Consider the following 22,957-nt stretch of genomic DNA (forward strand, 5'->3'; position numbering starts at 1 on the left):
TTATCGCACGCTCGCAACAATTTTATCACTTTTTGGCACATTTTCACGATAAAGACTGACGATATAGATGGCGTCTACTTTAATCGTGCCAAAGTAATCAATTTCTAAATCGTTAGAGATAGAAATATACTTCCAGTTGAAATTAAGTTTTAAATTATGTGAATAATTATTTTATACTGTTTCTGCATAGCTAAAGAGAGCAGAAATTTATCTGCTCTGCAGTTCTGCAGAAAAAAAAACAGTTCTGCAGATCAGTTTATCAGTTCTGCAGAAAAAAAAACAGTTCTGCAGATCAGTTCTGCAGAAAAAAAAATTGTAATTTTAATGGTGTTCGTCTCCTATTTCAATAAATTAAATAAATTTTTCTTGACATTTTAAGAATTTAAAAAATTTCTTTAGTATTAAAAATTGTCCGATTGATGAAGCTTTGAATACAACTCTATTAGAACATTTCAATGGCCACCTCGAAGAAGACCACCTGTCAACAAAAGATACTTGCTGGAGAAAGGTTATTGATTGATTCAAAACAATAAAATTCAAAGCTTCATAATTTGAGCAATTTTAATCATAGAAAATTGAAACTTTTTTTAACTTTAAATTTTAGTGTGTCAACAACATTTTGCATAATATGACTGATAGAACCAAAAAATTTTGACTTCGTAAATTTTTAGGAGTTTCTTGTCATTTTTTCTGTCGACTCAAACAACATAATCATCTGAAAGTGTAATCTTATCACTAAGGATATAGAAATGAAATATTAGACTTTAATATAAGTCCCGTATTTAATATCTAGAGTAGAACCTTCCATAAAAAAGAAAAAAAATGTATCTTATTACATTAAAAGTATTTAGAATTTGCATAAATGTAACGCAGTTTTGCAGTTGATTGACTAAAAAGAAGGCAAATTTGGAATTAAATTCAATTTATTTTTTCACAGGAGAACGTAAATTGTACACGAGGATCTAAAACAGAGCGCGTCTTTTTACCTCAGCGAAGCGTAAGAAATTTTCCTCTCAGTACTTTTGCAAAGAGATTCTTATAGAGATTTCTTTGATACGTGTCAATTTAGGAAAGGGAATCTTAAATATTTTTGGAAAAAATGCTATAGCCCTAAGGTATTTCTATCCCTTCATTCGGAGATGAGAACTAAAGCATAAGCAAATTTTTAGAACTCATTTTTTTTTGAAGTAATTAAATAAAATAGTGGGATTTGGATCAGGCAATAAGAGAACATTCTAGAATAAATTAAATATTCTAATTAAAGATAACAAAAGAAAATAAATTAGGATTTAAATTAGATTAGAGGTTTCAATATATATATGTAATGATATTTTAAACTCTTAATTTAAACCAAATTAATTTCCAAAACTTTATCTTAATTTAGCCCATAGTAAAATATTGTCTTATTTCCTGATATCATTCCACGTATGAAGCTGTGTAAATATTAACTGCGCAATCAATTTACGTATCAAATAAAAGTGATCCCTTCGATGCCCTTGCTAAGATGTCAAAGGTCAAAACGTTTATTGAATTGAAGCGTGGCCGGAAATCCCATGTTATATAAGACTAGTGATCATTTGTTTCGCCCCTTCTTCTTAACTTCTGCTTTTGTGTCGCGCTGCGCCTTCTTGTAAATAATCATGCTTGCCTCCCGAGAGAGAATAAAACGAAATTAAAAATCCCAAATGTCTCTTCACTGCTTCGAACCTGTATTCTGCTTCAACAAAAATAATGTTACATATATATTCTAAAGCTTTTCTTTAAATTTTATTTTGAAACTCATTTCGAATTAATACTGTATACTACTAAAAATAAAATTCTATACCACAATAATCAAACAAATCTCTTTTAATCATAATGATGATAGTAATCTGCAAAAAGCAAACAGAAATATTCTTTACAAAGTTATGAATAAATTACTTCGTTCCAAAGTTAGGAATAAAGTATGAAGTAGTTCGAAAGTCGAAAATTCTTCGTTGCAAATTGTAGCAACAACCATTTTAAAGAATAGAATTGAAACCAAAATTTGAAAAGAAAGTATATTGAAAATGAACCTCAAGAAAAATGAAACAGTCATTTCATTTTAATTATAGTTATAATATGTCAAGCAATTAAAATATGAACAATTTCATTTGAAATTTCAAAAAAAAAAAAAAATAGTATAGACGAAATCTGTTAATTCTAATAACATTGGTTGAAAAACTAAAAATGGGAATTCATTTATTTGTTGGTGCAACCATTTCTTACAACTAATACATTCTACCGAAAACTGTTTTTTAAAGTATGGTTACAGTAACACTTGTTTTGTTTTTTTATAGTATTTGTGAAAAAGGATGTATGTTTTTGTTGAAACAAAATTTAAAAGTCACTAAAGTAATTCTACTTACCTTACAACTGACAGAACATGTTAGAAAGTCGACTGGCACAGTTTACAAATTTCACAGCTGAGGGTTCTAAAAAAAAAAAGAACTTTTATTTATACTGACACAAGAATGAAAAGAACAAAGCTGCTTCAGAAACAACAAACACGAAATGAGATTTTCATTTCCCAGAAAAAAGGTAAAACAATTTCTTACTTGATATTGATTTTTTAAAGGAAAAAAAATGTCTTGAGGGGAAAAAGGAATGCATACTATTTCAGTTGCTTTGAATAAATGGAGAGAACTTGTGTCTTTCCTCTTACTTTATTCTTTTGAATTTCTACAGATCAGAATAGAAAAGTGGATATATATATATATATATATATATATATATATATATATATATATATATATATATATATATATATTAAAAGTTGGTGCTTTTAATAAAGATATTAAATTCTGTATTCAATTGTAATATTAAATTTTGTCAGAATTTAAAATTGGTTTCTGATCTTCGATAAAGCAAAAGAATAGTAAGCTTTTAATTCTTTTGTTGTTCGTATTGCTGCTCAATATTTTCATTTAAATTGCAGAACTTAAATTTTTTCTACATATAGTGTGGGGATGAGAGATTTCCAAGTGGTGTTTTTTATGGATATTAGAAGTTCTAGAAGAATTTTTTAAAAAATGGGCCATGCATCCGAATTTTAGAACTTGTTTTAAAATTACCGATTTCGGACCGAAGGGTTTCAGGTCTGAGACCGGATTCGAAAATTCCATCCCTCGGGGTCACATGTCCTCCCTCTCGTGTAATGCGTAAATTTGGGGAGATCGGGTGCCAGATCTGGTGTCGTTTTCGTCATCTGACCTTGGTTCAAAATTACGAGTTACCGTCCAAAGTAGCCCATTACTTTAAAACGAGACGTTAATATAATTAATTAACTAGACCCTCTATAGAGACTAGATTACTTCTGCAGATTCCTAACTTGATATCATCAGAAAAGAATAGATTTGAGGAAGATTTTTTATAGCAGAGGATTATTTTTATAATGTTTCTTATTTTATATTAAAAATAATTAAATAATGTTGAAAAAACTTCCCTTCAATAATGTCGAATCATCCCTCAATTTTAGGTATAGTATCCAAATAAAGCTTTTAAGGAATTTTTTATATTGGTAAAGAATATTGGTAAAAATCACAAGTGCTTGTCATCGAATATCTGTTTACATGCTGTCTTATTCTGTTCTTTGCCATCACATCTTTTTTGTCCTTTTTGTATTTTTTCCAGCCATGTTTCTGCTCATTTGATTTCTGTTATGTGGACTTAACACACCACTTTGATGTTTCTTCCAAAGAATTGTGCAAATGTAAATATTTGATAAAAAGAAATCTAAATTTTGCTATTTATTTTTTATACTAACTTCAAACATCCATCTGTCTTTTAATTTCAAGGAGTGGCTTGAAAAAAAATTCGTGCCTTCGCGTAACTAGTAGATTTAAAATTTACATTTTTCTCTTTAAAAACTTTTTTTTCGAGAGCTAAGAGGCTTCGATTAATCATACAGCTACGCATAAATAAAATATGATACTTTAAATTCGGCAACAACAATAAAAAACAAGCACGCATATCTTAAAATAATCCATTACGTTCTCTTATTTACAATCTCTTTCTCTCTCTCCCTCTCAAGTTGTTTATTGATCCAGAGTATTTTCATTTGATGTACTAACAACCCTTATTCAGAAATCTTCCAAACAATCCACCCATTTTCTTGCTTATTTTAACGATTCAGGCGCATCTCGACAAAACACCTGCGAGTATCATCACGACATGGATGATGTCACGAGTTATGTGGCGTCATTAAAGAAGAATCCTTGATTCTGAAGTCATAAAAATTTTTATGAAAGGTTTGCAATATTTATTTATTTATTTGTAATAGCGTACAAATCACTTTTTGTGATGAAATATAAATTATTTGAGATGTTTGAACGTAGTTATGATATTAAACCTGTAAAAAACAAGTCAAACGTAAATAATAATTTGGCTGTAAATCATAGGTTTAATAGGAATGTGATTTGTATTGCATAAACAATGGTCCATGGAAACAGAAGTCCATGTCATCGGTTTTAAACTATGTTATTAATAAATATTATTTAAACCTCTTGATTTTAATTAAAAAAATAAGATTATGATAATCTAATCACTATTTTAAATATCTTATCTTTTTCACTAACATCTTAAAACGAAAATTATATTATTGTTGGTAGAGTGAAAAATACAGAGTAGTCATAAAATAACATTCTCTGTTTGGCGGCTCTGCAGCCAAAACGAATGCAGGAAATGAAACCACTTTTCATACAGATTGTGGTAGGTATGGGAAAATGAATCCGCAGAAAAAAATTAGTGCCAAAGGTTGTCGATGGATGAAATACTGGCGCTGTGGGAGTACAGTTCTGAATGAATTCATGAAACTCACAGAAAATAATCTTTTATTCATCAACTTTAGGGTCCCCTGGATACTGTGCAAAATTTTCAACCTGATATTCCCTGACCTTTTCTGAATTTCACTGCGTACAACATACTGCAAACGATGTATAACGTTTTCCACTGCTACATGTAAATTGCCAGCTTCGATGTTCATAACAGCCCATCTTATGTTCTGTTTCAAGACATGCAGGTTTGCTTAGGTGCAGCCACGGCATTACACTGTCTAGTGTAAAACAGTTTTACCAATAACGCATGCTGAGATAAGGTAGGGACCATACATATTAAGCACACATCAAATCACGGTCAAGAACACATCGATAGTTAAGAACAAGCTGCAAACAAGTAGTTTGCTCTTCCCTTTTTACAAGGAATACATGACGCTGTTGTCATGCACGCACTAGGAATTTTACATAATCCATCTAGATAAGCAAATATCCTCATTCGTACATGACAGCAGCTCCAATATTTCTTCTACCAGCAACTTTTATTACTAATTTTTTTTTCTGCTGAAATTATCTTCCCATGTATAAGAAATTGCAGTCTGTAAATGAATTTTGGTTCCATTTCATTCATTCGTTGCAGCTGTGGAAACCTCCAAACAGGTGTGGCGTATTTTTATGAGCGAGGATAGAACCTGGGACCCTTGTGGTTCGCAGCCGAGTAACAAGACCACAAGACAAAAGCAATTACCCATGTTTCGTAGCTGTTATCACGTCTGGGTCGCCAATGTAGCGAGTTAATATGAGCGAGGATAGAACGTGAGACCTTGTGGTTCGCAGCTGAGTAACAAGACCACAATACAAAAGCAATTACCCATGTTTCGTAGCTGTTATCTCGCTTATAAGCTTTTCACTACACAGGGAAAGTTATTTTATGATCACCCTGTATAATTAAGATGGTGAAAAAATAAAATGGCGTTTTAATAGTTTTGTTATTTCCCCCCCAAATATAAAGATATATATAGCCTTGATGCTCATGAAATCTGACTTGGTGAAACATCTTTCCCTTACATATAGGCTTAGGAATTATCTGAAACTTGTCGTCATGAAGTGTCAGTACATGAAGGTCAGCAAGATTTAAAATGACGATATTGGTCCAAATATTATGCTATTTAAAAACAGAATTTTAATAAAACTTTGAAAATTGTTAAATGTGATTAGACGATGAAGGTTTTGCGTCATCGTATAAGTGACCGAGTTATGAATTTCACCAGGAAGCATTTTGCTGAGCTTTTTGAATCTGTTAGCAGATACTTTGCATTGAAAGCAGTGATTTTGTGTAATCATGTTATTTAAAAAAACAGAATATTTAATGTAGTTTCAATTTATTGAAAGAAGTATAATCATTTTCTAATCGCGTTCTTTAACGGAATATTTAAATGACGAGTTCACCTAAATTCCAATTCATACGCATTTAATCTATCTCCAGATCAAGATATATGACTTTTAGTGTGAGACAGAGATCTGAAAAGTGGCGTATGAATCATTTGCACCCAGGACAAAGTTATAATCACCCTCCACAGCTTTTATATTATTTCATAATGAGACAAAATTTAATACACGCCGGCCTGTCAAAACTTATCTAAAGAGGACAAGTTTATGTACAATGTAATTTTAATAATATATCTTTAGCAATTTCAGGAAATGAGATTCTTTACTCAAATTATAGGTAATTGTTTGGTAGGTAAATTAAAATTCTTCCGATTAAAAACTATTTATTTTTGGTCAATCTCTTCATCCACTTGTTTAAAGCAATTTTTCAGTAAATATGATCTAATCGAAAAAAATAAACTTCAGAAATGTGAGTGACGCAACATATACACATAGAATGAGAAAGACCTTGAACACTGAATACTTCACAGGTCAAACTTTCAAAATATTTTCCTCGGGTGTATTTCTTGGTCATAAATGTGACTCATTTTTGAGAATAGCAGCTTTGAAAGTCAGTAAATGACATAATAGGTTTTTTTAAAAGAAATTACTTTCCAAAGCTTAATTATTTCGTCACGGTCATAGAGTTAATTGTTTTTAGCAGATTACAGGGTAATTTTCAAAGCATTTCAGCGAGAATATAATGATGATGCTGACTAAAGCTAAATCGTTTGCGTTAAAGAATTTTTTTAAGCGACTCGAATCGAAATAGAATGGCGAAAATTAATTAGAAAATCGTTAACTTTAGTTGATTGTTTCGCAGAAGAGAAAAGGTAATAATACCAATGATAAATAAGAATAGGAAGCAACAACGAAATCACGCATGTTCAATGAAATGGATGAAAAAGAATTCATTGAAAGGAGCTTTGGAACTGCAAAACGATCACTGTAATGAGAAAAACGCAGAAAAAGTGAAATAACGATTCGTGTGGTCAAATGCGACAATAGACTAACACAGAACAATCTGAAAACCCTTGGAACTTATTTTTTTCTGTCAAACAAACATTTCTAGAATTTTTTTTTTTTTTTTCGTTTGGGTGCGTGTGTGTGCACGTATGGTATTCTGTTTATAATTTTCCTGTTAAATTTAATTTTGTAACAATAGTAATGATACCAAGCTTTGCTTATAGCGAAACTTACAATTCTACAAAGTAAATAAATAAATTAGTAAACAAAGCAGAGCATTCTTGATTAAATAAATTATAATCAAAAATTTTAATCAAAAATGTTATTAAATGATTTTAAATGTTTAAATGATATTTTTTCTTGAAATAAATACAGTTTTATATTAGTTCTTTTTTTATTTTTCAATTATAGTTATGTAATTGTATATAAATGTTTGTAAAGTAAAGTGAAAAAATGTATATATACAATTTTGAACTTGAAGCTTCAATGAATTAAAATTCTGCGATTACTTAATTAGAATTTCTGATTGAAGGATTTCCTAACTTAAGTTAAAAATATAATAAACAGATGATTAGTTTTTGAATGATTGGTAATTAATTTTATTAAGGGAAAAATTAAGTTATTCAAATGCACGTCGCTATGTAATAGGACGTTTGAAATCATGATACATAGATAACTAACTTTTCATTTCAGTATGTTTGCTGGTAGCATTCTTATGTAACAATTAAAATGAAGGTAAAGAAATGCCTCTATGGTGCATATATTTTTGATACATATATGTAATTAGAAGACATTATTATTTGTTTTTTATTTATATAATACATAATTTTAGAAGATTATTGATTAATGATATTTGCTTTAAAGTTAAAAAAAAATTATATTTAGTAAAACAGTTTCATTGTTTATTAGGATTTTGTAAAATTAATATCCGGGGAATGCAATTATAAACTATCATATCTTATTATCATATCATTATATATATACTATATATATATTATCATAATAAGTAAATTTAGATAACTTAATTATATATATATATAACATTATTTTAGTTGAAGCAGAATGTAGGTTCGAAGACCACGAAGAGACATGTTATATTTTTAAATTAATTTTAATATCCATTTCGTGAAAGCATAATTATTTATAAGCAGAGACGCGGACAAGGCACGTCCGCCACAGCGCAACACAAAAGCCGAAGTAAGAAAGAAGGCAAAAAGGACGAACAAATGATCACTTGTCTTATATAACATAGGATTTCCGGCCACGTGCCAATTCAATACACGTGTAACCTTTGACAAGGGCAATGAAAGTATCACTTTCATTTGATACGTAGTAATGATGGCGCATTATTTTTTACAAAGGGATTAATTAAACCGAAAGTGGAATTGGATCACGAAATAAGAGAATATTTTTAGAATGAAGTTACTATGGGCTAAATTAAGATAAAATCTTGGAAATAAATTAAATTGAAATTAGAATTAAAATATCATTACATATATAATTTTTTTTCAGGATAGTTTTTTTTTTAACTATAAGAAGTATTATTTGGAGTTTTTAAATATCATTAAGGTGTTTTTTTTTGGGTGTAATTTTTTCGATGAAAAAAATGTGTGCAATTGTTATCTGAATAATGTCATATGAATATATATGGACAAATAAAAAAACATGAAAGGCATTCACACGATTATGCAGAATCTTTTGATGAAGGCGATTTTTTAAAATAAAATGAAATTTTCTGACAAATTTTTTTCAAAAAAATAAATAAATTTCCTTCTGAATATTTGAAAATCACAGAGACTGACGAGAAGAAAAACTGTGTAACGAATAACCCTAGAAAGAAATGTATTAAATGAAAGTCTTATTATTATTTGATAATGAAAAATATAAAGGGAATTTTTAAATTTCTTCTATTTTTCTTTTTTTCTTTTCTTTGATGATTTAGAGAGAAAAATTATAAAAATTTTCCCATCTAATATTCTTTTTATATTTTTCCCGTTTTATTTTATTCCGTCCCTTCCTATTTTTTAATTCTAATTCTGTTTGGACAAGATATCATAAGAGCAAACATTTTATTTCATAAATTTGTGATACTATTAACAGTACTTGATGGTGAGGAATTTTCATTCAAAATCAATAAAGCGCATAAAAGTAAAGTTGAAAGATGGAATATTAATATGAAGGAAGAGCATGGTTATAAAACACAATATAGAACGTTGCATGCCAATTTGAAGCAAAATATATTTTATTTTGAATACAATATTATATATATATATATATGTATGGCCAATTTCGTGGCCGAAGACAGGGGCATTTTGAATTTTAAGCTTCGTTTTATTTCATTTTGGGAGGCATGATCTATGTACAAGAAGCACGGACAAAGCACGTCCGTTCACAGCACGATACAAGAGCAGATTAGCATAAAAGAGAGGGAGAATATTTTCCCCAGTGCTTATATACTATGAGATTCTGATAGGGATTTCCTACACGTGTCGACCACAGGCAAGGGAATCATATGGATCTTTTAGAAGAATTTGTTTAAGTCAGCATTTTTTTATCCCTTTTCTCGGAAAGCATTTTTATAGAGCTTTCTGTTGCATTCATTAAATAGAAAAAAGTGGAATGGGATCAAGAAATAAGAGAATATTTGAAAATGAAGTTAATATGTACTGAATTGAACTAAAAAGTAGGAAAATTAATTAAACTTAAATTAGATTTTAAAATATTATATATGTATATATATTATTTCAATCGAATAAAAAATAATTCAAAAGCTGCGGAAGGTATAAACAGAAGTGACATATTAGTATGACATTTACCCAATCAATACTATATAGTATTTATTGGATAAACGTAACACTAACATGATTGATATATCAGTCAATCCCCTGGTCAAATTATGTTTAAAAAATGCATGAGTTGTATATTAATAATTATAAACTTCTTGTTAAGATTTTTATAAAATGCTATTCACAACTCGCCCGACCACCCACTAAACAGAAATGGGTCCATTAGTAAAAAATGCATGTCATAGGATTGAAGCGTAAACAACGTCGTAAGAGCCCTTTTTCGAGCGAAGGAAATGTCCACTGCTTTAAACAACGCCCTGTAAGTAGGGGTCCGAAGCCGGCCAACGCCCACGGAGCAAGCACGCAACACGTAATCAATACAGCCGCTTCACAATACATTCAGAAGAAAGGTCACAGCAGATGGATAAGAACCCATGATTATTTCCGACGATTACTTTCTGAGATAACTGAAGAGAATTGAAGTTAAAAGGGGTATTATGAATTATTATGGACAACAGTGACCTTTTCTAATTTTTTAAATTAATTATATGTTAAATGACCAATGATAGATAAATAATTATTTAGATATCAGTTCTAAAATTGACACACGCTTACTATATAGTGACATTTCTACTTTCTTGCATGTCAAGTACATACAAATGGATTATTGTAGTTGTCAAAATTGCCATTTCAAAATCTAAAGGAATATTCATGCTGTAGACCTCCTTGAATTTAACATACGATGGAACGGAGCCGGCCTATTTTATAAAGGGGCCTGGGTGCAAAAAAACTATTTGGGGGCCAAAATTTTTGATAAAGCAAAAAAAAAAAAAAAAAAAAATGCGAATATATATTACTATTGCATGCTTATTTAATCTTTGCTATTAATTACTTCAGAAAAATTGGAATTTTTTGCAATTTTTTTTCGGCGCTTAAAAGTGCGTTTAAGCGTTCTGCACACATGCTTGACCGAAGACATTATAAATTTTAATTTGTTGAAAGAGCCTTCACTTGCTAAAGTAACTGACAACGTAAAGAAAGGTTTCATCACAGTTAATATATTTAGAATTCATTCATTATAATAATCATTTAGTACGTACTGCAGTATGCCTTGTGCGCTAGTTACATCCCTTTTAACCGAAATCAAATCCCATAGTAAATCAATTTCTTGGACTAGGTTTACATTTATATCGCTGTTATAAAACATTACAAAGTTTTTAGAACATTTTTCTAATTCCTGTTTTACTAAGGTTTTTTTATCAGGGATTTATTTGAAATACTTTTAAATCTATTTTCTATCTGTACAATAACAGTATCAATTATAGTGCTGCAAAATAACATCTATCCTCTACCGGGTTTTCTCTAACTTCAGCTATTTCGGAATATAATCTTTCTTTTTCGAATTCATTTTTCAGGAAAATGTTCTGACATATTCAAATTGTATGCTATCTCCTCTGTTTCGTCTAAAACTGTGTTAAATTTTGGATTTCAGTTTTAATTTTATTGACCAAATTAAATTAAATCAATCAATCAAGAACAATTGTTTTTGCTCGAAACAGTATAATCTATTTTGGTTTCCCAACGAGTGTCGTATAATATTTCAATGTTTTTGTAAAATTTCCTATATTTTTGTAGATGCAGAAAATAAGTAATATAAAAGTTGCAATATAAAAAAAAACATTACCGTATATTCTGCTGGAAGCGACAAAACAGATTAATAAATTAAAAGAATGTGATAGGCAAAGCACAAAAATTGCATGAAAGTTTAGAGCAATTATTCCAGATTGTACACTTTTATATTTTCCTTTCATGTTGCAATCATTGCAGTATGTCTGTCCTCTACAATTCATTTTTTTACAATATCTAAATCAAGCTCGCTTAATCTTTTCAATGGAATTTTTGACAGTCTTTCTCCAGTTACATCAGTTATTTCAATAAACCTAATAAATGACTCATTTATAGTTAAACAATCATCTTCAAAATTTGCATATCTAATAATGATTGATGTTTGTTCCTTATGGGGAATATCAGGAGTGCACTCCTTTTGGATACTATAGTACATGGCTGCTTTCGATTCGTCATTTCAGCTCTTGATCATGTTGGGGCCCCCTCAATCCCAGGGCCCCAGTGCATAGCATCCGCCGTACCCTCGATATAGCTGGCACTGCGACGGAAAAGAACAAAGATAGAACTTGGTATGTAGACTTGAGATCAAAATTGTAAATTTTTATAAAATTTTCAATGAAACATACATTGGAAGTCTGTCTAACCACCTGTGTAGCATCCCAACTCAAACACATCACAACTCAACACATCAAATAAAATGGATTAAATTTAGCATGGGATTTTATAATAAGGGTTTTAAATCTACACCAAATTTTAACTGAAATTTGTTAAAGAGTTGTCTTTCAATACATTCATTTCTGTGTTTATAAAAGCGCGAAACTCAAAACGCAAAGTTGGATGAATGAATTTCGGTATGTGGTTTTAAAACAAAAACTATGGATTTGTATTTAAATTTAAACGTAAAAAATTGACAGAATGAGATTCAAAATTGTGAATATGATTTTTCCATTATATTATGATTTTTCCATGCATAAGTAGCTATATAATTTAAATAGACACGAATAAGTCATTTTTCTTTTCTTTACATTTTTTTTCTTTACTAATATTTATTTAAATTGAATGATTTAAACATTCCTTTTATGGCCTTTAACCTTTTTTAGCCTTTTTTTTTTTTTACAAAAATGATGCCAAAAGATTTTTGCAGCATTTATTGCAGTAAAAGATTTGTTGTAGCATTTGCAAACTCCTTTCGAAAGCTTTATATATATATATATATATACACAAAACTAAAAATAACGCAAAACCTGTAGCACCAGTTTCCAGCTCAAATGCGCCTTAGAATAAATTCCAACAGATTCGATCTCTAAGACCAATCGGATTAGTTCCCAGGCTTTTCTGCCCAATCAGATCTTCTCTCTAAGCTCAGGAACTCTATTATCCCCCATTTGATTGGCTTGTTAAAAGATATTCGATTTACCTTCGTTATTTTAGTATCTGAATTTTTCGTTTGTTAGAATGCAGTATAAGTAAAATAGATATTATACTGACTCACGTATAGCAAATAAAAGGATTGGAAATAACTGGATTGGAAGTCTCTTGAGGGATATAGAAATAAAAAAATAAAAATAAAAAATAAAAACATTGATATTAAAAAAAATTGAATATCAAAAATTCGAAATCTGCATTTTTACGGAAGTGTATCATGTCTATATTATACTTTGGCTCCAGTCAGATAGCGTGTTTGATGATGTTTATTACACTGACAGATTCTAATGGACAGTTTATTACACTGACAAATTCTGATGGACAGTTTATTACACTGACAAATTCTGATGGCCAGTTTATTACACTGACAGATTTTACATGATGACAGATTCTGTATTGATGTATTCTAATATCTATGGACGCGGTAGTGTAATGTGCCGGAGACATATAATCTTTTTCAGAAGATGACCTGCCGGCGTCCTGGCATAGGGGTAGCGCGTCTTCCCCGTGATATGGGTGTCCCGGGTCCGAGTCCCGGTTTGGGCATGGTTGTTCTTCCGCTGTTCTATCTGTGAGATGTGTGAATGTGCCCTCCTGTAAAAAGGGGTTGTGCAAGCGAATGAGTGATGCATGAGTATCTAAGTCGTACTCTTGGCCCTAGTTGGCGCTGCTATAAAAACAAGAGATGCTCCCCTTCAGGCTTAAATCGGCTGTCTTCGAACAGCGGGCTTGTCCGTGGCAAGTGCCATAAGAAACAACAACAGAAGATGACCTGGCTTTTAAATGAATACTTATTTTAGTACGTAAGATTAACAGTGCATTGTCCTAAATAAATGAATGCAAATTGCAGTGTGTGAATAAATCTAGATCGTTATATATCGTTTTTCATCAAGAATATAGATTTTTGTATACTAAACAATTCTTAATTGTTTTTGAGTGCTAGAATAAATTTCTCGAATCTATACATAAAAATGCTGAATTGATTGTGAGTGTATGAAAAAAATAATAACAGGTATTCATTTAATTAACTCAATAATAACTTTTGAATATGATGTTTCTTTCAGAGCAAAAATTAATATAGATAAACGTCTATATGTACTATTTTGTAACAAACATCAACATGTTGAAACTATTTCAGACAATGAGAGCACCTTAATAAGATCTCTCACTCCGAACTGACACAACATACTAACTTTCAACTTGCTTTGAGTTTACACAAGGTAAACGTTCAGGTCGCTGTGACCTGGTGTTAATATTTCGTCTTCTTGACTGCAGGTTTGCAAGTTCGAGATCTGATTCCATCGAAGAACAACCGTGTAAGCGAGTTTGGTACGTGTTAAATACGTCGGGACCAAATGTCCTTCTGCTGGTGTGGAAGTTTGGAGATGGGGAGTACTAGTTCAGGCGGATCAAAATTACGAGGTCCGTCCCAAAATAGCCTCAATGTAGCTTTAAAACAGGACGGTAGTAAAATTAAACTGAATCTTCACAAATCCTCTGTGGAATGGGGTCTGGAGTTTCAAATTTTTTCGAACTTGAAATTCTGACAACCGGTTATTATGTCATACCGAAGAACAATGCGAAAAATAAATATTATTTTTAAATAAATATAGTATGCAGTATTAATTCTGATAATGGAAGAAAATTATGGAACATTGCGACAAAGAGTTTGTAAAGTTGACAGATGTGAAACAGGTGGAATCAACTAACGCACTTTCAGAGAGAGCGGGAGCATGGGCGTTATTACTCTTTAAATCTGCAAGAACAAGCAAAGAAATTATTTATTTTGTACTTCAATTAGCCGGATTCTTCAGGAATTCTTTAGCCTGAAACAAAAATCGATGCATTGCTCACCTTCTAATTATCAGTAATGGTGTTAAGAGAGCAGTGAATATTAACTATTCATCGGAAACCTGTATTCGACTCTCAATCAAGAACAGAGAAATTTTCAACCTTCTCTTAGTACCAAAAGGGAGGAGAAAAAAGAGCAGATGATCCACCATTAATCTACCTACTACTTGATATTCAGCCCATAAGCCAAATGCTGGAATTAGCTCACACTTTCTGTGGAGTTCTGTTCTTGACTGAACAGCAGCACCATGACCCAGATGACAGCATCTAATATGAAGAGCACAAATCATCTTCGCTCTTCGTAGGTGAACAACACGCGGACGTCACCAGAATCCCTAAAGCGATGCATTAAAAGGACCGGAACGAGTTAAGAGGCGATTCTAACCCCGTTTTGAGAAGTGTCTAAATGTGATTTAGTGTCGATTATTTTCATTTTACTTATCAGGAATAAGAGAAGCGATTATTCTAATCAGGTCTGAAGCGCTGAAGCCAAAGTGGAAATTGAAATTTTTGTTGCTGGAGTGCCCACAGCAGAACTTCCCTTTCTCCAGTTTTGTTGGAAAACTGAAAAACAACTAAAGACTGAGAGATTTCGAGGTATCAGATAAAAAAAATAAAAAGTTTCTTTTTTTTTCCATATAAGGTTTTTTCTAGGGCGAATTAATCTATCATTAGACTTATTAGGTAAATTTGTGTGTTAACAATATGGCTATTGCGCGAATGGAATTTTTTCTTTTATTTCTGTGCATTTATTATTGGTATAATATTGTATTAAGTCAGGTTTTTCACTTCATTCATTTCAAAAACGTGTAGCACTTTTGAGATTGTATTATTTTGTTGTTTATTGTATCATGACATGCGTGATAAAACGGCTTATTGCTGGAGTTAGACATATAGTCACTCAAAAAATATTGGGACACTTGGCATGAAGGGCTACAAAGCTATTTATAAAACTATTTACCGCACTAAAATAAAAACAAAATGAATCAAGAAATATTTTATCATTTCGTGTACAGTTTGTAAGGAAAATTTTATTAGTGTTTTAGAATTATAATTTGATCAAGTTTTTCAAATAAAACTCAAAGGCAAGTAGTAATAGTCAAAAAAGTATTAGGAAGCTTTGAAATGAGGAATTCAACAAATATATAGCACATCAATAAAATTGAATTTATTATCATTTTTTAGACTATTATTTTAAACATAAAAGTTTCAACACATAAGATTACTTAAAGAAAAAAAATGGCGAGAAACAAAGATATAGCGGTTGATGTGCAAAATCTGGAATAAGAGATTGGAAAAATAGAAAATCAATTCGCTGTATAGGGCATATCGCGAAATTGAGTAAGTCTACTGTTTTTAAATTTATTCATAGGTTCCTGAAAACAAATAGTATTGAAAACAAGCAAAGATCAGGGCGTTCGAGGACATTTAATGAACGTGAAGAGAGGTGGATTGTGAAACAAATTCACTTTAATCTAAAAACTAGAGCAGTAAAATTGACTCTGCAATGTAAAAGTAAGTTCGGAAAATCTGTAAATCCTGAAACTGTCATAAATATTTTAAGAAAACACAAATATCACGGCAGAGTAACTCAAAGAAAATACTACATCAGCAAAGCAAATCGACAAGTTAGGTTGGCATTTGCTAAAATGTATGTAAAGCAGCCAAAAGAATTTTCGGGAAAACGTAATTTTTGTTGATGAAAGCAAATATAGCATTTTCGGATCGGATAGCAAGTAAAAAGTTTAGCAGAAACCAAATACAGCAATTCATGTCAAAAATTTACGGCCTATTGTCAAATATGGAGGTGACAATCAAATAGTCTGGAGTTGTATGGAAACACTGGTGTCAGGAACTTGTATTTTATTGATGGAACAATGAATAAATATGTCTATCTTGATATTCTTAAACGAAATTTAAAGAAAAGTGCGAGCAATATGGGAATCTCAAGAGATTTTAAATTGTACCAAGAAATGAACCGAAACATACTGCTGATATTTGCACGTTATGCACTCTCTACCACTGTCCTAGTGTTATTAAAACTCGTGAACAAAGTCCAGACCTTAATCCCATTAGAAATGTGTAGGATTATTTGCAGCAAAAACTACATGAACATCACATTTCCAACAAGCAGGATTTAAGAAAATATTTGGTAGGGGAGTGAACCAAAATCGATGGATCATTTTGCCAAATATTGATCAAATCCATGCCAAATAGGCTACAAAAGGTCATAAAAAGCAAGGGCGGCCCAACAAGATATAAACTTTTAAGTCTGAATTGTGTTTCTTAATTTATTGGGAAGTGTCCCAATACTTTTATCGAGCATGTGTTTTTACTTGATTTCTTTTATTTTTAATTATAACAATAATTGCATTAATATGAGAGTTTTGTTTGAATTATTATGATTTGTATATAATAAAATAATATTTAATTCTTTGATATGGTTTCATTTGTCTGTTTAAATAAAATATTATGATAAAAATCTGTGAACCTGTAGTATGTCTCAATACTTTTTTGACAGACTGTATATAATTCATCAATGGTTTCAAAGAACAACTCATCTCCACTAAAATATCAAAATGCCGTATACCAAAAGTCAAACACAGCAATGTCAAGATACAATATCTTGACGTAATGCAAAAGCTGCAATAAAAAGTAATATAGGCCATTTTTTTATGAGACGTCATAATTTGAAAGTATATGTAATCTATACAATTTATTTATTTATTGTTATATGTAACCTATACAATTTATTTATTTATTGTTATATGTAACCTATACAATTTATTTATTTATTTTTATATGTAACCTATACAATTTAGTTATTTATTGTTATATGTAACATATACAATTTATTTATTTATTGTTATATGTAACCTATACAATTTATTTATTTATTGTTATATGTAACCTATACAATTTATTTATTTATTGTTATATGTAACCTATACAATTTAGTTATTTATTGTTATATGTAACATATACAATTTATTTATTTATTGTTATATGTAACCTATACAATTTATTTATTTATTGTTATATGTAACCTATACAATTTATTTATTTATTGTTATATGTAACCTATACAATTTATTTATTTATTGTTATATGTAACCTATACAATTTATTTATTTATTGTTATATGTAACCTATACAATTTATTTATTTATTGTTATATGTAACCTATACAATTTATTTATTTATTGTTATATGTAACCTATACAATTTATTTATTTATTGTTATATGTAACCTATACAATTTATTTATTTATTGTTATATGTAACCTATACAATTTATTTATTTATTGTTATATGTAACCTATACAATTTATTTATTTATTGTTATATGTAACCTATACAATTTATTTATTTATTGTTATATGTAACCTATACAATTTATTTATTTATTGTTATATGTAACCTATACAATTTATTTATTTATTGTTATATGTAACCTATACAATTTATTTATTTATTGTTATATGTAACCTATACAATTTATTTATTTATTGTTATATGTAACCTATACAATTTATTTATTTATTGTTATATGTAACCTATACAATTTATTTATTTATTGTTATATGTAACCTATACAATTTATTTATTTATTGTTATATGTAACCTATACAATTTATTTATTTATTGTTATATGTAACCTATACAATTTATTTATTTATTGTTATATGTAACCTATACAATTTATTTATTTATTGTTATATGTAACCTATACAATTTATTTATTTATTGTTATATGTAACCTATACAATTTATTTATTTATTGTTATATGTAACCTATACAATTTATTTGCAACAATAAAATGCTTAATGAAACTTGATATGTGGCATTTCGACTTAACAGCAAGATTAACTTATTTTGAAAGACTTAAAAAGGAAAGAATGCTTTTTTGTTGTTGTTGCTTGTTCCTCTGCTAAAAGTCGAATGGCCACAATCTGTATTTTACTAAACTTTTGTTTAGAATAAGGACAATATTTTAATAATGACTCTCAGCATATTACATTTAATGTTTGATATAAAAGTTATATCAGGATTTTCTTACAGATTCTAATTTCGCATTAAAATCTTCCACAGTCAGTGCTAATTTATATTTTGTTGTATTTTGCTATTCCTCTTGACGCGACTCAATAAAAATTACAATTCTTCATCCCCCACACACCATTCAAATTGATTTAAAAAAAAAAAGACTTGTTTCGCAAATTCTGAGTTTTCATTCTTTTTAGCTCTATATACTGATTGCATCGCAATATTTATTAGAAACGGCTTGTTTCCCGACAGCGAGTTTGCTAAAATATATAACATACGAGTTTCACATTTTAGTTGCCAAAATTTTATCAAAAAATTCAAAAATAAAATTGTTGGTTTCAAAGTATTCAAGATAAACAGGAAAATATTTCTGAATGCAGACTAGAAATGAAACTAAAATGATTTTAAAACAGAACAAGTACGTGAACTTTTACATATAATAGTAAGTCGCTTAAGAAAACTTATGTATATTTTTTCTTTCATTTAGAGTCTTTTAATAGGTTATGAAAGCATTTTATTGCGCTTAAATCTCAAGGATTTACCGAAAATTTATCATTTTCTCAATAAATGATTTAAAACTCAAATATTCATCTACTGACAGTTCAATGAAATGAAACAATTCAAAATCAAGCAGTTTTTAATTGGGTTTTCAAAACATATTTTTCAAAATATTTAATTTCAGCTGTTGTTTTAAATTCGAAGGTCACTTCGGAATGAATTCTATTTTAAACACAATGCCTTGTCGAAACTGACATCCGTTGTAATGTAAGTGCATTTGGATAGCATTCGAACTGTCTAGACTTCATGCTATGTTAAGTGACACATGCGTCTTCTCAAAAAAGACGAGATCTTAATTCAACAGCGTAGAAAGGAAATTTGAATTTAATGCTCACTTTATCGATTACATCACGCTACTCTCTTCCTTGAGAAACATTCGATAAGGGATGGAGAATTTTTTCCTTGGGGTTTCTTTTTCTAAATAAATTTAATATTGCTTCGTATCAATGATCATTTCGCAATTCTCTGCCATCGGGAATTGGAAAAATAGGATATAACTTTCACTATCAATTTCTTTATTATTTTTTTGTAATAAAAACAATGAATAATGAATCAAATAACTATTTAAGAGATACATCTTGTAATAGCTTTGAACGAAACGATATATTGGGAGAAACAATTCTATATTTTAAAGGTTAAACAAAGATGTTCCATCTTAGAGACGCGTTTTTCCCTTTCCAGCTGTGGTTGCCATGGATACCGGCGCATGCGCAGTTTTTCTGAAACTTTGATACTTTTTATAATTAACTATTCAGATTTGTGATGTCTAATTAGAGATGTAATGGTGAATATCTTTACGTTCGTGTAAGTTTTCGTGTTCGTCAATAAATGCCATGCTGTGTTTAGTGATATCATTGATTCACTAAAATGAGTATTAGAAATTGATTGGAAATTGAGATTGAGTATTAGAAAATAGATTCTAGACGTTATATCATAAATAATTAAAACCACCGAACCACATAATAGATTTAGAATGACGCGACTACATTTAGAATTATTTGGTGAAAGCTCTGGCGCCATAGACATCAACAAAAGATAAACTAATAAAGTTTTCTATATTTCAAATATTTAACTAAGAAAAAATAATGGCTGCAATGCACAAGTTCTTTAAGTAATATCTTTATTTAACCCTTTGCGATGCGACTGAAGTCAACAGTCAATTGTCACAGAAATAAAATATGATATTTTCATGACCTATCGACTGAGATTGTTTATCGGACCACCATCTTAGGTCGAAAATTGTTTCAGGAACATAGTCTTAGGTCGAAAATTGTTTCAGGAGTATAGTCATAGGTAAACATTGTTTCAGGAGCACAGTCTTAGGTCGAAAATTGTTTCAGGAGTATAGTCATAGATAAAAATTGTTTCAGGAGCAAAGTCTTAGGTCGAAAATTGTTTCAGGAGCATAGTCATAGGTCAAAATGGTTTGAGGAACACAGTCTTAGATCGAAAATTGTTTCATTCATAAGATTTTCTTTTTCATCTAATTTCTGGAGATTTTTTTTTTCTTTTTTGATTTCTATAAGGTGTCAGATATTTAGCGTGGCCTCACTGCGAGTTTTAGTGCACTTTTTTGGTACGCACATCTAGGATTCTTAACCCCACAAATAGCTAAGAAAATAGTTGCACGCATTTGAATTGGTTGGTTTAAAAATTGCCATTTATTTAAATTTCAGTATACATCCATATTCTTTTTTCTTCAATTTAAATAAAAAACTGGGACCTCCCAGTTTACTTCAAATTGTCAAACCTCTGCTAGGGATCTAAAAAGTTTCTGACTCGAGACATAATTCTATCAAAAATTCGTCGAACCAATCGCACTTTTAAATTCATCACGGGTGACACGCTTCACGTTGACGAAATGTGAAAGATTCCGCAGAAAATGCCAACTCAAGATTAAAAATAATATGGAGCGTTCCAGTAGCCCTCTTAAAGCTTCCTTCTTGGTACGTCAATCTAATAAAATCAAATACGAAGGGAATTGTACAATGATTAAAATCATGGCACATCAACAATGGATAAGCAAATTCAGTGAATAATCTCGGAAGTGGCCCAAAAAAAGCACAAATTAATACAAAAAATGCTTTTGAATAAATTTTCATTTATAAAGAAATATTGTGTACGTTGACGTGTGAAGTCTATAGTGTAATAAATATACAGTTATGGCCTAATCAGCAATAGAATTTTATACTCACAAATTTATTGGTTTACTAAAAAAAAAAAAAATGCCGATTATTTTCTTTCCCTTCTGTATGTACCTTGAAATTCTTCTTTTTTTTGCTAATGATTAAAACTTTTTATTAGTAATATTTTATCATAAAAAAAGAAAAGCTAATGGAGAGTCAGGTCGCAGATAATTGGTAGGCTATTTTATATGGAAATAATTGTTTTATCTTTTAATTAATTCAGTTAAAACAGTTTTTATAAATTCACTTTTATTAATGACCTAAAAAATATAAATTATTTAAAAATATTTTCCTCTTTTTACTTTTTAATTTATTTATCCTTATTTTTAATCTTTAGTTCTTAATATAAATCTTATGGAATACTGAAATTCCTTTTTTCCTTAAATCCGCCATTGTATAGAGCCAAAAATTAATCAAATAACTGATAATTAAATGTTAAAAACATAAAAACCGTATTATCATCTGAAGCACACAATCCTTGCACTGTCACTCACCAAGAATAATAGACTTAAAAATTCAATTTTCATAAAGTTGAAACAAATCAAGTTAAATAAAAGTATTCAAAAATAAAATCGAAATCATTAAACTCACGGAATTTCAGAAATTGCTGTTACAGGCATCCGCAGCACTATTTCTTTGAGGATCAAAGAATCTATCACTTCTTGAAGGGGGAATTTATCTTGCTTATTTTTGGAGGGCAGCACACACCTTTACGAAGTGCTAATGACACTCCCCAGGAAGTGAGAGGAGGCAAAGGAAGTGAAGACAAAGAATACCTGCCCCCAGGACCAGCCGAGACTAAGAGCAGACGAATCGAAAGGAAACGCATAAAAGCCTCTGTCGAGGGGAGTATTGACGACCACTCAGGATCTGGTCTGGCATAGCATGATATCCGTAGCCCCGGGGTGCACTCTTGGATGGAGAAAGCGGTTCTCCACTTTCATGAATTCTAAGAAACCGATATTCGTTTACCTTGGATCGCGCGTAGAAAAATTCAGATAGGGAGGAGATATAAAGCTACACATTCATGAAATTATATTTGCATATTTTAACCAAGCAATTCCAAACCTTTTAGTATTCGGTTTCCATTTTTCTATACGCACTTTGATTGCACAGCTTTTTGTTGACTCCACCCTTTTTATCAATGAAATTATTTTAAAACATGAGCATTAAAACATTCATATATTTTATATTAATATAAAGTAAGAAGTAAACTCCATCCTACAATTGAAAATAAAATAAAAGTTTTGCTTGTGTAACAAAAAAGCATAAATGGAAGTGTAATACTAGCTAGAG

General features: G+C 30.1%; 1 protein-coding gene across 1 annotated transcript in view; it reads right to left on the bottom strand.

The window, feature by feature from the left end:
- LOC129957312 (uncharacterized) overlaps window positions 1-22,957 on the bottom strand; it is a 218,818-nt gene that overhangs the window by 90,470 nt on the left and 105,391 nt on the right. Inside the window, exon 3 of the mRNA XM_056069591.1 lies at window positions 2,388-2,453. The gene's annotated coding sequence lies outside the window, so the exon portion shown is untranslated. The remainder of the gene's footprint in view (window positions 1-2,387; window positions 2,454-22,957) is intronic.

The sequence above is a fragment of the Argiope bruennichi genome, chromosome 2, assembly GCF_947563725.1.
Source record: "Argiope bruennichi chromosome 2, qqArgBrue1.1, whole genome shotgun sequence".
NCBI classification, from domain to species: domain Eukaryota; kingdom Metazoa; phylum Arthropoda; class Arachnida; order Araneae; family Araneidae; genus Argiope; species Argiope bruennichi.